The 12,628-nt window shown below is 37.3% G+C and overlaps 1 long non-coding RNA gene and 1 pseudogene across 3 annotated transcripts in view; both read right to left on the minus strand.

Annotated features, from left to right (window-relative positions):
• LOC140609435 (uncharacterized) overlaps positions 1–12,628 on the minus strand; it is a 60,703-nt gene that overhangs the window by 37,254 nt on the left and 10,821 nt on the right. For all 3 annotated transcript variants that reach the window (XR_012011269.1, XR_012011268.1, XR_012011267.1), the window contains exon 2: positions 2,360–2,613. This is a non-coding gene — a long non-coding RNA (uncharacterized lncRNA). The remainder of the gene's footprint in view (positions 1–2,359; positions 2,614–12,628) is intronic.
• LOC140609433 (TP53-regulated inhibitor of apoptosis 1 pseudogene) lies at positions 9,358–9,660 on the minus strand (annotated as a pseudogene).

Below are 12,628 nucleotides of genomic sequence, written 5' to 3' on the forward strand. Positions count from 1 at the left end.
CAGCGTTAGATATTTTAATTACAGCATAAGAAAAATATTCTCAACTAGTGCCCAAAGAATGTAATAATCACCTTAAGAGTTCTTCCTTTTGGACATGTCCTGATAAAGTAAATCAATGAAAGCAGGAAATAATTTAAAAACTAGAAAGTACCATACAAGACTTCAAATTCCCTTTTGCTTAGTAAATTCTGTAAATGTAAATGACAATATTTGTGAAAACTCTTGAAGTATATTTTTACTTACTGCACTTCATGTTTATATTCTATTGCAAGTCCCTTCCCTCCCTTTTTTCGGTAATACCTTAAAATCTCCTCCAACAAAGTATCTCTTTTCTATTGGTCATTTTATAAGGGTGAAGTCAAATTAAAAATGTTTCTTTTGTTCTGGCAATCTGAGGACTGCAAATAATGCTTTTGAATATCCTCAGGTCATTTGCACTTTACCACGATTTTAATATTGCCCTTGTTTCTTTTGAATTTTCATACTCTGCTTTAATTTTATTAAATAGATCATCTACAGTGAATCTTCACTATGGGACCATCTGGACTAAATCTGATGGCTACTTTTCTTTACCTATTGGATTATCATTGAATTGAGAATTCGAAGGTAACTCAATCAAGTTCCTTTGAGGTCAGTCTGAGTGTTGTGGTTAGATGCCCTTAAAGAAGGAAGGAACTAGATAAAGAATTATAACATCATTGCGATTAGGAGTAGAAAGTATTTTTGGGGAAGTTTGTTCTCTAATAGTATTTCTGTCCAACAGCAAATGAGCATGCCATCAATGATTATCCTTGGTTTTACTCAATAAGATCAGTGACACTGGTTGTTAACCCCTGAAATGTTCTCTGAATATTACTGTGAGAAATCATTACTTGATAAAAACTGGTCTCCATGCTAGATCAAAAAAGCTTTACTTAGGGATCCCTGGGTGGCGCAGCGGTTTGGCGCCTGCCTTTGGCCCAGGGCGCGATCCTGGAGACCCGGGATCGAATCCCACATCGGGCTCCCGGTGCATGGAGCCTGCTTCTCCCTCTGCCTGTGTCTCTGCCTCTCTCTCTCTCACTGTGTGCCTATCATAAATAAATAAAAAAAAAAATTAAAAAAAAAAAAAAAGCTTTACTTAAAACAAAACAAAACCTGTTATGTCAAAGAGAATTTTCCATCCACAAACAGTAAAGGAAAGGCCAAACTTACACTCTGTCTTATTTGAGTATACTCTTCATCCCCTTGTAGATTTGAAAAGAAAGTGAAAATAGCAATTTAGATCACACCATAGAGGACAATTTAGCAAAGAATGCTTATTTAGTAAAGATATTTTTAATATTCAGAACTCTCTTTAGAGTTGATTGATTTCTGGAGTCCAGATCCAGAGGACATTATCCATCCTCTTACATTACACTCAGTTTATTGACTCAAAAGAATGGAATTGGAAATGATTGCAAAAGGTTCATAAACTTTAATAGATGACAAGCTGGGTTAGCTACTTACTGTTAGAGGCAACCCTGAGAATCCGTTTCCAGCTTCTTAGCCAAGTGTTCTATTACAAATGCTGCTTTGACTCTTTCTAATCTTTTCCTCACAAAACCTCCCTGGTTTGTTTCACACAATCCCCTGAATCTCCCTTTGCTTTTGTTTTTTTTAGACATAATCATCTATCATTAGAAAGTACATTTAATGTTAAATTCCTCATGATGCTACTAAGTTCATTCTTTTTCCTTTTTAAAAAAACTTTACAAAAAAAACCTTTACAAATACTGGCAACATAAACTCAAATATCTTCTCTTCTTCCTTTGATCTAAGTGATATTTTATGATCCCGAACTTGCTCTACGTTGCTTTTTCTTTTAGGGATCTTGAAATAACTATAGGAATGTTATTTAATAATTTTGAATATAAAATATTTCATTCTTTTCCTTTTCTTTGTAAAATATGTATAGTAGTGTTAATAAACAGCACCACATGTATGTTTATGGTAAAAAAGACTGTTACATATAATATATTTTTATTTCATCTCTAGACTAAACTCTGGTTTATAGACTTTCTTCCAAATTTTGCTGTTCTCCATTGACAACAGTATGTCACAGATTTTTCTTTTAAATAAATGGCATTTCCTTCCACCAACATTTTCACTTAGTCCATACTCTGTGCTCCTTCAGAGAAGCACTCCACCTAGAAAACATTCCTTCTACTTTATAGGAATCCAGGTTTCTTGTCAATTGCTGCATTATGCTTTATAGAAAACATACAACCGTGGACTCCTCTGGTGACTCTAGCTTCTGCTCAGCCTTCTGTCGGAATCTATGTGCTCACCTTATACTGTGTTAACTGGTGCAGCTGGTAATGTTGCTTTATACACATACCTTTTCTTTAGGTTGATACGAGCACCTCATGTGGAGTCCATCTCTTTGACCAGATTGTAAACTTTAAGCTGAAGAGTCACATCGTTATATGAGTTGCTATACTTTTTCTCCATATCCACCCTTCTGCTCCTTGTTTCATTACTCAAAGACGTTTGGCTTCAGTTCACTGAAATGTAACTAGGATTTTCTCATTGTAGATCATTGCAGTTTGTCATTGCAGCAGAGAAGGCCAGTTCCACATGTGGGATAAATGGCTAAGACGAGAAAGAAACCATAAAGACGAACTGAGGAATTACACAAAATATCAATAGATAAGTATATAGAAACTCTATAATCGGTTTCCTTCATATTCAATAAGATACTATGGGTTATTATTTTTTAAGAAAATATGTTACAGAAGCAGTTTATCTTAGTTTTAAATGTATGGTGCTATTTCATTATACATATCCAGCATCACTAGGAGTATTACTGCTGAAATTAAAAAAAAAAAAAAAAAAAAAAAAGGCAGTTTGCAGGGCTGGCTCATCTGAGCACAGAGAATTTCAACCACAGCACTTGGTCTCCCTCTTGGACGTTTTGTGCAGGGGAGGCTGCGAGAAGGTGCCTGGCCCTGTGTGCAGGTGCGGCTGGACCAAGTGCCCTCCTCTTTAACACGTTCAGTTTCATCAGCCTCTCACCAACCTCAAAAAAGTTGCCCGCTCATTAAAAGAAAAGTTACAGTTGTCACAAGGCAAGTTTTAAATATTTTATATTTTATTACATTTTACCACATTGATTTGCTCTTAAAGGCAGTAGTGAATATTCCTAGGTACTGTTAAGTCAGTTGTGGTCTATTAAACAGCTTGTGGGTACAATTGGCCCAGGTTTGAGATTAATTTTTACTGACATCACCAACTGAATGGCAAGATAATAATGAAGAAAGATTTTAAAATTTTACCTAACTTACCATCTAATGGCATAACCACCCTGTTTACTACATATTTATTTATAAATAATTTTTATGCATTTTATTAAACAATTAACAGCACATGTTCTATGTAGGAGGATCTATTTGCTTGTGTGTGCTTGGAAAGCATTAATATTTAAAATTTAGTATTAATGCTCCTAAGGCATGCATTAAATTGGACCCTTGTTAATTCCATAAATAACGGCATAGAAGATATTGAGGATAATTAAAAACTAAGTGTAGAATCAAGAAAATTATCTTTATATTTTTATTTTGTGTTATCTGACAAATAAAAAAGACAAGTAAAAATATTTATGAGGAATAAATCCTTATGGTTATTGATTCTTATTTAATTAGAAGGAAATCATTTTAATTAAAACTATTTAAATGCATTGTACTCTACAGTAAGGTTTTCATCTATCTAGCTCATTTATAACAAACGTTCCAAAGAGCTGTATACTGTTTGTATCTTAAAAGATATATATCTATACGCAAGGAGAAAGAAAAGGAATACAATTAAGATAAGATATAAAAATTATAGTTGCCTATATGATTAAATTTCCTATTAATTATGGCACAAAAAGGTTAGTATGAGGTTGTATAGTTAATAAAACCTTCACAGCAAAAACTTAAGTAGTTTTTCTTAGTCTTCATAGCTCAATGCTAATGATGATAACTTTGTTCCAGATAAAATATAGTTGTTTTTACATTTGAAATATGTATTTTAAAATATTGTAATCTAATGCACTATTAAAATAAGTTACTTTCCACATAGGATCCAGGAATTAGGAGTGTACTTGGTGAAATATATCCTAGCATATCTAGAGCAAGATTTCCCTAGAGAACCAAATAAATTTTCTGAAAAGATGTCACACTCCCATGTTGTCTCCACGTTCTTGATTTTCTCTGTTGTCTAAAAATCCTTATAGAGAAAGTCATCAATGTGGCTGAATAGATACTCCAGTACTTCCTCTTCCCATCTTCACCTCCTCCCACGTTGATAAAGCAGACATGCAGGGAGATGTTGTGCCTCCCGTATCTCTGTCCCTGGTTCTGGTTCTGGTGGAAGGGAAAGTAGTCCTTAATGTATGTAAATAGAAGCTAAACTCCCTTTATTTGCAAATCATGTGAAAATGGCTTTTGAATGAAGGCCAAAATGAGATAGAGATGACTTTCTGACAGAACTTCTTCATTTGCACTGTTTGAAAAACATTGCTTTGCAAAAAATTCAGAAGTGACACCAATAAATGAGACTTCAGAAGCCACCTGAAACTCCTCTTTCTCATGAACACTGACTGCCTTTTGATCATTTAGAAGTACATCTTCAGTTATATGATACAAATTATCTGATTATACTGGTTTTTCTAACAGTATAAAATAAATTTCTCAGTCAATAGACTGAATCTAAAATATTGTAGAAGTCAATTTTGAATACTAGTGATCTGCTTGAGCAGTAGGTCATCCTCTCTTTATAACAGTGTTAGGTCAATGTACTAAATAGTTAGAACTGCTAATGTTAAAAAAAAAAAAAAACACTAACCAGAACTAAAAAATTATAATACAGTAAGAATGAAGATACACAGGTTTTTAATTTTTTTTAGGTTTTTAATTTTTTAAAAAAGATTTTATTCATGTATTTGAAAGACAGAGAGAGAGAGAGAACAAACAGGGGGAGGGTAGAGGGAGAAAGACTCCCTGCTGAGTGCAGAGCCCAATGTGGAGCCCAATGTGGGGCTCAACCCCAGGACCCCGAGATCATGACCTGCACCAAAATCACGTCTGATGTTTAACTGATTGAGCCACTCAGGGACCCCTGAAGATAAACAGTTTATAATGTTAGTCTTTCACATTTTTTTTTATCTTGGAAAGAACACTTCAGAATTCTCCACTGGGCTGCTTGTGTGGCTCAGTGGCTGAGGGTCTGCCTTTGGCTCAAGTCGTGATCCCAAAGTCCTGGGATCAAGTCTCGCATCGGGGTCCCCGCAGGGAGCCTGGTTCTCCCTCTGCCTATGTCTTGCCTCTCTCTGTGTGTCTCTCATGAATAAATAAATAAAATCTAAAAAAAAAAGAATCCTCCATTAAAATCTCATTATTAATTACAAAAGGATTGTAGATGGATAACATAGCAAAAGGATCATATCTTTCACAGACATGTAGAACAAATGAAAACCATGGTTTCCATTTCTGTATTCTTCACTACATAAACATGCAGAAAAATCCACATTTGTTTTACTTAGTTAAAAAAAAAAGTCACAAGAAAAAAAATTCTGTGAAAGTCTATAATAAGTGTTGATTAAACATAAAGGAATAATTGATGTTATTCCCATTTCTTGTAGGTACAACCAGCTTAGTGCCAAAGACATTATCTACAAAGTGACCGGCAGTATTGTGGTATGTATCAAAAATTTCTTGGAGAAATCGAGAAACAACTACTGCAAACCTTATATACTGAAGTGGTATTTGGTTTTGGAGTTTTAACATTTCAGGACACGAATGTGAGGAGCAGGAGAAAGAGAGACAGATGGACAGAGAGAGGGAGAGAAACAGAGTGAGAGACAGAGAGGGGGTGGGAGCTTGGAGAGAGAAAGAGAGAGAAAGAGAGAGATGAGAGGTCCAGTAGGTTAATTTCATTTTTCAATCTTGAGGAATTAATGCCATCATTTCTCTCAACAGTGTCTATTTTGACCACGGTTAAACATGGAAGTGACTCACATGCTCTGTTTGCCCCCACAGTCTTATCACCACTCTATGCTGTGCCTTTCTTTTAAAAATCTCATATTTTCCTGGCTTTCTCTTTTATTCTATCCTAAAATTGCCCAGTTCTTCCTAAACTCCACTCAACTTCTATCCCGGTTTCTCTCAGGGTGCTTTGAAACATTCAATAAGCCCCTAAAGACTCTTGGTTGTTTTTTCGCGTGTGTTTGTTTGTTTTTAGTCTTTTTTTTTTTTTTTTTTTTTTTTTTTTTTTTTTTTACATTTCACAGTATGGCTATTTCAGATCTCACATAAGAAGCAGTAAGAGAGAGTTTGTTGCTTTCCTCCTAATCCTTGATCCACATTTCTGCTTACAGTAATACTTCTGAGATGCAAAATTACTTTATCCCGACCAATATTGGGATAAATTCTAAACTTCTTAGGATGACTTTGGAGACTTTGAAATGACCTTGAAGTCATTCACTCAACCAGTACTTTTTAAGCACCTACTACGCCTAGTTGCTGTTCCTAGTACTTGAGAAACATCAGTGAACAAAACAGGGAAGGGTCCCTGCCCTCATGAAGATGACATTCTGGTGGTAGGAGAGAGATAATAAATGATAAATATAATATGTAAGTGACTTACCCAACATATTAGAAGAATATAGATGCTATAGGAAAAAAAGTAGATCAGAAATTCTGGGAGTGGCTGAGGCAGGTTACGTACCCATGGCATGGTCAAGGTCAGCCTTACGAGATTTGAGTGTGTGTCACCACCACATAAACTCTAACTTCCCACCATACTTTACTCTCTTCCTTTTCACAAGTAGCCCTTGTTCTTTCACTTGTTAGTACTTTGGTTTAACACAAAATATCCAATTTTTATGGGAGCCCTTTCTTTGCCCAGCCCATTTCTACTTCTGATTCCACATTCTGCTACAGCATCATTCCCTCCCCCAGTCTATCCCTGACGACCCCTCTACTCCCAGATAAGAGTTGATTATCCCTCTTCTTTATTCATCTTTATCACACACTTTTATATTTGTGATTGTTATTATTATCTGCTAGGTTATGCCGCAGCAACAAAATTCCCTAAGTTTTAGTGGTCTATTTCTCATGCATCACATGTTGGTTGCAGCAACTGTAGGAAAAACTGCGGCTCTGATTCATGAATTCCCTCTGTTCCAGGGGTAATCTACTCCTGGGCCATGTCTTTTTCATGGCAGAAAGGAAAAAGCATAGTCGAACCAGGCAATGCTTCTTCAAACTTTTTAGGGATGGCACATATCACGTATGCTCACATTCTCAAAGTCGATGGGGTGGAAAAGATTCCTAGAGAGAGTCTCTGCAGGTCATGTGACAATGGTTGGGTCCTAGGGTCCTTTTTATAGAAGCAGTAATTGTGAGCTATACTGTCTACCCCACTTGTGTATCTCACACAGTGGGGCTCTGTGTACCCTGTGTTCAAGTTCCGTGGCTTTTATCACCAATATATTTTCTAGCACACCAACGCAACTTGGCAAAATTTCTTGAGAAATGAAATCAGGAAAAAAAAAAAAAAGAAAAAAAGGACAGGAGAGAACAGTTAGTGTCATTGTACCAGGCACCGCCACACTTTATTACTTTGTGTTATAGACTAGGCAAATGAGACTCCCAAGTAAAATAATTTGTGCATAGCAACAGTTCTGAAATGAGAAATACAGCCCGTGTGACTCTACAGCTGCTTCCTGCTTCACCACCCTGCGCTTGTAGACGTCTATAAGCTACAGCTCTTATACAGTGATTTCTTAATATGAACATAAAGAAAAGAGACAGATATGATAGTGCTATGAATGGTGATTCTATTTCTGCACCATATCTTGCAGTTTCACCTATTCTTATCATACCTCCCACCATTTTTCTATTTCAGGCATTTGTTACATCCCATTTAGAGTTCCATAATAACCTCTTAATTATTCTCCTCTCTCTAGGTTCCATTCTACACCCAAATACTGTTCCCAAAGCATATCTTGTATCATGTCACTCTTCTCTTTAAAACTGTTTCACGGTTTCTAATGATCTGTACTACAAACTTGAGTTTGTGCTCTTAATCTACACTGTCTCACTGTTCTTCTGCAAATCCCTCTGCTGAACTGGTGACATGTTTAATCTTCACTTTTACAAATATAAACTTTGCTTTCTCAGCTCACTCCACCTGGAATAACCCTCCTTTTGCCTTCATTTATAGAAATGTTTTTCAACTTGAAGGCAAATGCCGTTCATTCAATTAATATTGCTCAGGTCCTCACTGGAAAGAGATCTTTCCTTCCTGTATCCACGGTGCTTTGTAGCTGTAAGACAACTGGAGTTATTAAGAATGTTGAGAGTGGATGTTGATATGAAAACTATCTTCAGATATTTGAAGGATGGTCAACTGGAAGATGGATAAGCTTACTCTCTGAAGCTCTAAAGGGAAGAACACAGACACGCAGATACATGATGGGGAATAGGTTGTATCATCTTCAGTATCAGCCTCAAGAAAGAGTAAATTCTTTTTTTTTTTTTTGAAACTAAATGTTACAATTTATTCCGTCTTCATGATTACAGACATTGCAGGGGAGGGCGGGTACACAAGGCAAATAAAACAGACTCTTGTCCCATTTAACCAGATGCAGCGTTTTGGCAGTTTTATGATAATATAGGTAGACCTAATTGACTTGGGCTGAAAGCTGGGAACAGCAAATCTCTGCAATTTAGGATCTTATTCCATTGTTACTCCAAAGATCTTAATTCCTAAACTATACTATGAGCTCTGAAATGGTGTGTGCTGCAACATTCTTCAAGCTTTCACACCTTACTCAGAAATCTGACACCTTTTAAGGCAAGGCACCCTTAAGGCTGTCTTCCTCTTGGCTAACCCAGTCCACCAGCAATCTTAAAAATTGTTATATAAAAATAAAACCGTACCCCAAGCATTGATTAAAACCGTTGTGCTGGAATCCCTTTTCAGAGCCTTATCTCCCTGAGAGAAGAGAGATCCTAACCAGTTGCTTCCATGAATAATAATAACCCTAGTATAATCTACCTAATGCCCTTTGAAGCAAACTCAAAAGGCCAGGCAACCCTGATCATCCTGACAAGATTATCAGTATTTACACACAAAGGATATTTAAAGCTGATCCTAGACCAAGTATTGGAACCATAATCCCAAGAAATCATTCAGTTTTAGCAGGTGAGGTTCCCGCAAGGTGCCATAGCACAAGTGAGAAGTCGTCTCAAAGCAAAGAGTGATGGTTCATCATCTTTTACAAGTGAGAGGAAATCAAGGAGGAAAGAAAATTCCCTCCTAAACTCCTCATCAAATCGATGGCTATTTTCACAGCCTTAATTGATGAAATCCAGTGTCCTCAATTTCCTGATTGGAGGAGTCCATTTTCAAGGCGACTGTCAAGTTCAAGAAGAGCTTTCAGGCTTTTCTTTGCCATGGGCCATGAATTCCAGTCCTTCAATGGGAATCTCCTTTTCCTTTATTGCTTTCTGAATACACTGCTGATAGCATTTGAAGAGGTCGGTGCAGGGGTTTCCAGAGCCATCCCCCTCAAGGAGCTTCTTGGCAAACCAGCTATTGAAGCACTGGTTGGTTGCGCTTCGTGTCAGTGCAGGCCTCCCCTACGCTATTCATGCCCTAATTCTTTTCTCAAAGGAAGCGTTGAAGCAAAATCTGGATGCTCCTTGATTGTGGATATTATAGGATTTATGACTCAAGCATCATCGTTTATCTTATATTAGTTTCTGCCCATGGCGTTTTTTTCTACCAGACTTGTTTGGTCTTATTTATATTTGTGCCTCTCGTCATATTTTTTTGGATTGGCTTTGTTATGCAAAAGGGGTATGGTTACACATACCACATGGTATAGCTATAAAAATATTTTTTTTAAAAAAGAAAAACTTTCGAGCAAAAAAAGGAGAGTGCCTATCATCCTCCAAATTTTCGCAATCCCAATAGAGGTAGGTTTTAGATTGGGCCTAGCTTGGCTGCATGGACCCAGCTAAAGGGGCCTTGGGGATAGAAGTGTTCAAGTGTAAATTCCCTGCTAGAGGAATTGGCCTCACTAGGAAAAGGAGGAGCCTCTGGATCTCAGCCTCCAATATCAACCTACTCACTGAACGAATTCCTTGCTAAGTTATCAAAAGGGAGGGACAGATGAACATAGGGGAAGGGAAGGAAAAATAAAATAAGATGAAAACAGAGAGGGGGGCAAGCCATAAGAGACTGACTATAGGGAACAAACTGAGGATTGTTGGGGGCGGGGGGGAACTGGGTGATGGGCATTAAGGAGGGCATGTAATGTAATGAGCACTGGGGGTTATATACAACTGATGAATCACTGAATTCTACCTCTGAAACTAATAATAGAGTATATGTTAATTAAATTGAATTTAAATAAACATTTTTTTTTAAAAGGGAGGGAATGAATCACCAAGACACTCAGTTCTATTTCTTCTTATGCTCATAATGCCTTTGGCATGAAGACAAGTACTCCCTAAAAGTGGTAATAAAAGAAAAAGAAGGTAAATGGATCTCTACCATATTCATATATTTATTTGGCACAAGAAGAGAGTAGAAAATGGAAAGAAATCTTTGAACTTTTGTATCCAGTTAGAAACTAATAATTCATGTGCCCGGTGGAAAGTGTGCCAATTCATCATCCATTGTAGGAAATGCAAACATATGCAAGTGCCTGCGTGGCTCATTCAGTTAAGCATCTGACTTTTGGTTTTGGCTCAGGTCATGATCTCAGGGTTGTAAGACCAGTCCCAGCACAGGGCTTAGCACTGGGCATGGAGTCTGCTTAAGATTCTCTCTCCCCCTCTCCCTCTGCTCCTCTCCTTCTCTCTCTCTCTCAAAACCAAACCAAAACCAAACCAAACCAAACCAAACCAACCAAACAAACAAACAAACAGAAAACAAAATGCAAACCAATGACTACCTCACCACTGGGAAAAAGGAAATGTGAAAGACTGGGAAGAAGGGCATGACCCACATATCTGGGATGACTGAGGACTGGGCAAGTCAGATGCCAAAAACCCAGCAGGAACAGAGGAATAGAAACAGAAAGCTAGGAGAGGGTTGGGGGCAAGAACAGGCTGGTCAGCACTGATCAAGGCTACATCAGGGATGGAGCCTGAACATATTTTGCCAACTGAAAGAAGTCATACACAAAAGGCCACAGATTGCGTGATTCCATACATGTGACATACCCACCATATGTAAATCCATTGAGGCAAAAAAGCAGACCAGTGGTTGCCAGGGGCTGGGGCGAGGGGAGAGTGGGGAGTAACTGCCTAAATGGGTATGGATATGCCAAACACCTTAAATGCGATGAATATGTCTTGGAACAAGATAGAGGGGACAGTTGTACAACATTGTGAATGTACTAAATAGCAATGGGTTGTACACTTTAAAAAATGGCTAATGGTTAACTTTATGTGACCCTTGTAAGATTTTACCTCGATTACAGAAAAGAACAGACTAGTTGAGACCACTCTGGGAGGAATGGAATTTTAATTGTTCTTTCTTTCTTTATTTTTTTTCCTTCACTTGTCCAAGATTACAGCTTCTTATTTCGGCCAAATTTAGGTCATATACCTTCCTTCTCATTGTATGGAGGCAATGTAAGAAAGTATCCTCCCCTGAGGCTTCCTAGTGGGAGGCAGGCCCAGGAATTTCATGGACCACCAAGATTACAGAAGAGGAGGAAGATGTAATTTTCCGAAAGTAATAGCGATGCTGTTAGGAAGGGGCAGCGGATATTGGGCATATACAATACCCTAAAAACTCTCTATTGGAAGCCAAAAAAAAAAAAAAATCTGTAATCAAGCATAAAACAACCTCTGTAAGGAAAACTAGTAAGATGTCTTGAAGAATTAGAATCCTCAGATATATTTACTACTATTTTTAGAATTCAACCTTTTAAAATACATGTGGTTGCTTTGTATGTAAAACAAATGCTTTGGAATATACAAATAGTTAAAATAAAACTCTTTTCCCTTTGAGGGCATATTGTGCAGAATTCGGAGGATAAATAGAACTGGCATACAGGCCCTTTGAAGTCCACTGGAATGCAACACATATTTTGAAAACAGTATGGGAGAAGACACAGCACAACTAGTTCTCCGCTTTTCATTAATCAGAGTTCTTAGGATTCTTTGTGGGATTGCGTTTTTGTTAAAACTTGGGAATTTAGATGAATTTCCTTGAAGTGTTTGAAGAGGAATTCTTGAAACACAATAATAAATTGACACTTGATTTTTAGAACGCAAGGGGTATAAGGAATGTACTTGCAGTTCATGGCTGGGTCTGTTCCTCTATCCAGTACGTACAGTGTGCAGTGTGATACTTGTTCTCTGGGGCAACTGAGAAGAGTTGCGCTGGAGGAAGCATTTAAACATTGTGCAAAATTGAACATGATCAGACCAACATGGTTGTCTGATGTATTAAGGAAAAAGCTTAGTCAAAATTCCTCTTTGTGATGGTTTTTATCACAATGGGAATTTACCTGAAACACAGATGACCTGAATGGTACATTTTTTACCCTAATAAAATACCAGGCAAATATTCATTCAAACAGGGAAGGAATGAACTTCAA

Source organism: Canis lupus, chromosome 18, assembly GCF_048164855.1.
Source record: "Canis lupus baileyi chromosome 18, mCanLup2.hap1, whole genome shotgun sequence".
NCBI lineage: Eukaryota > Metazoa > Chordata > Mammalia > Carnivora > Canidae > Canis > Canis lupus.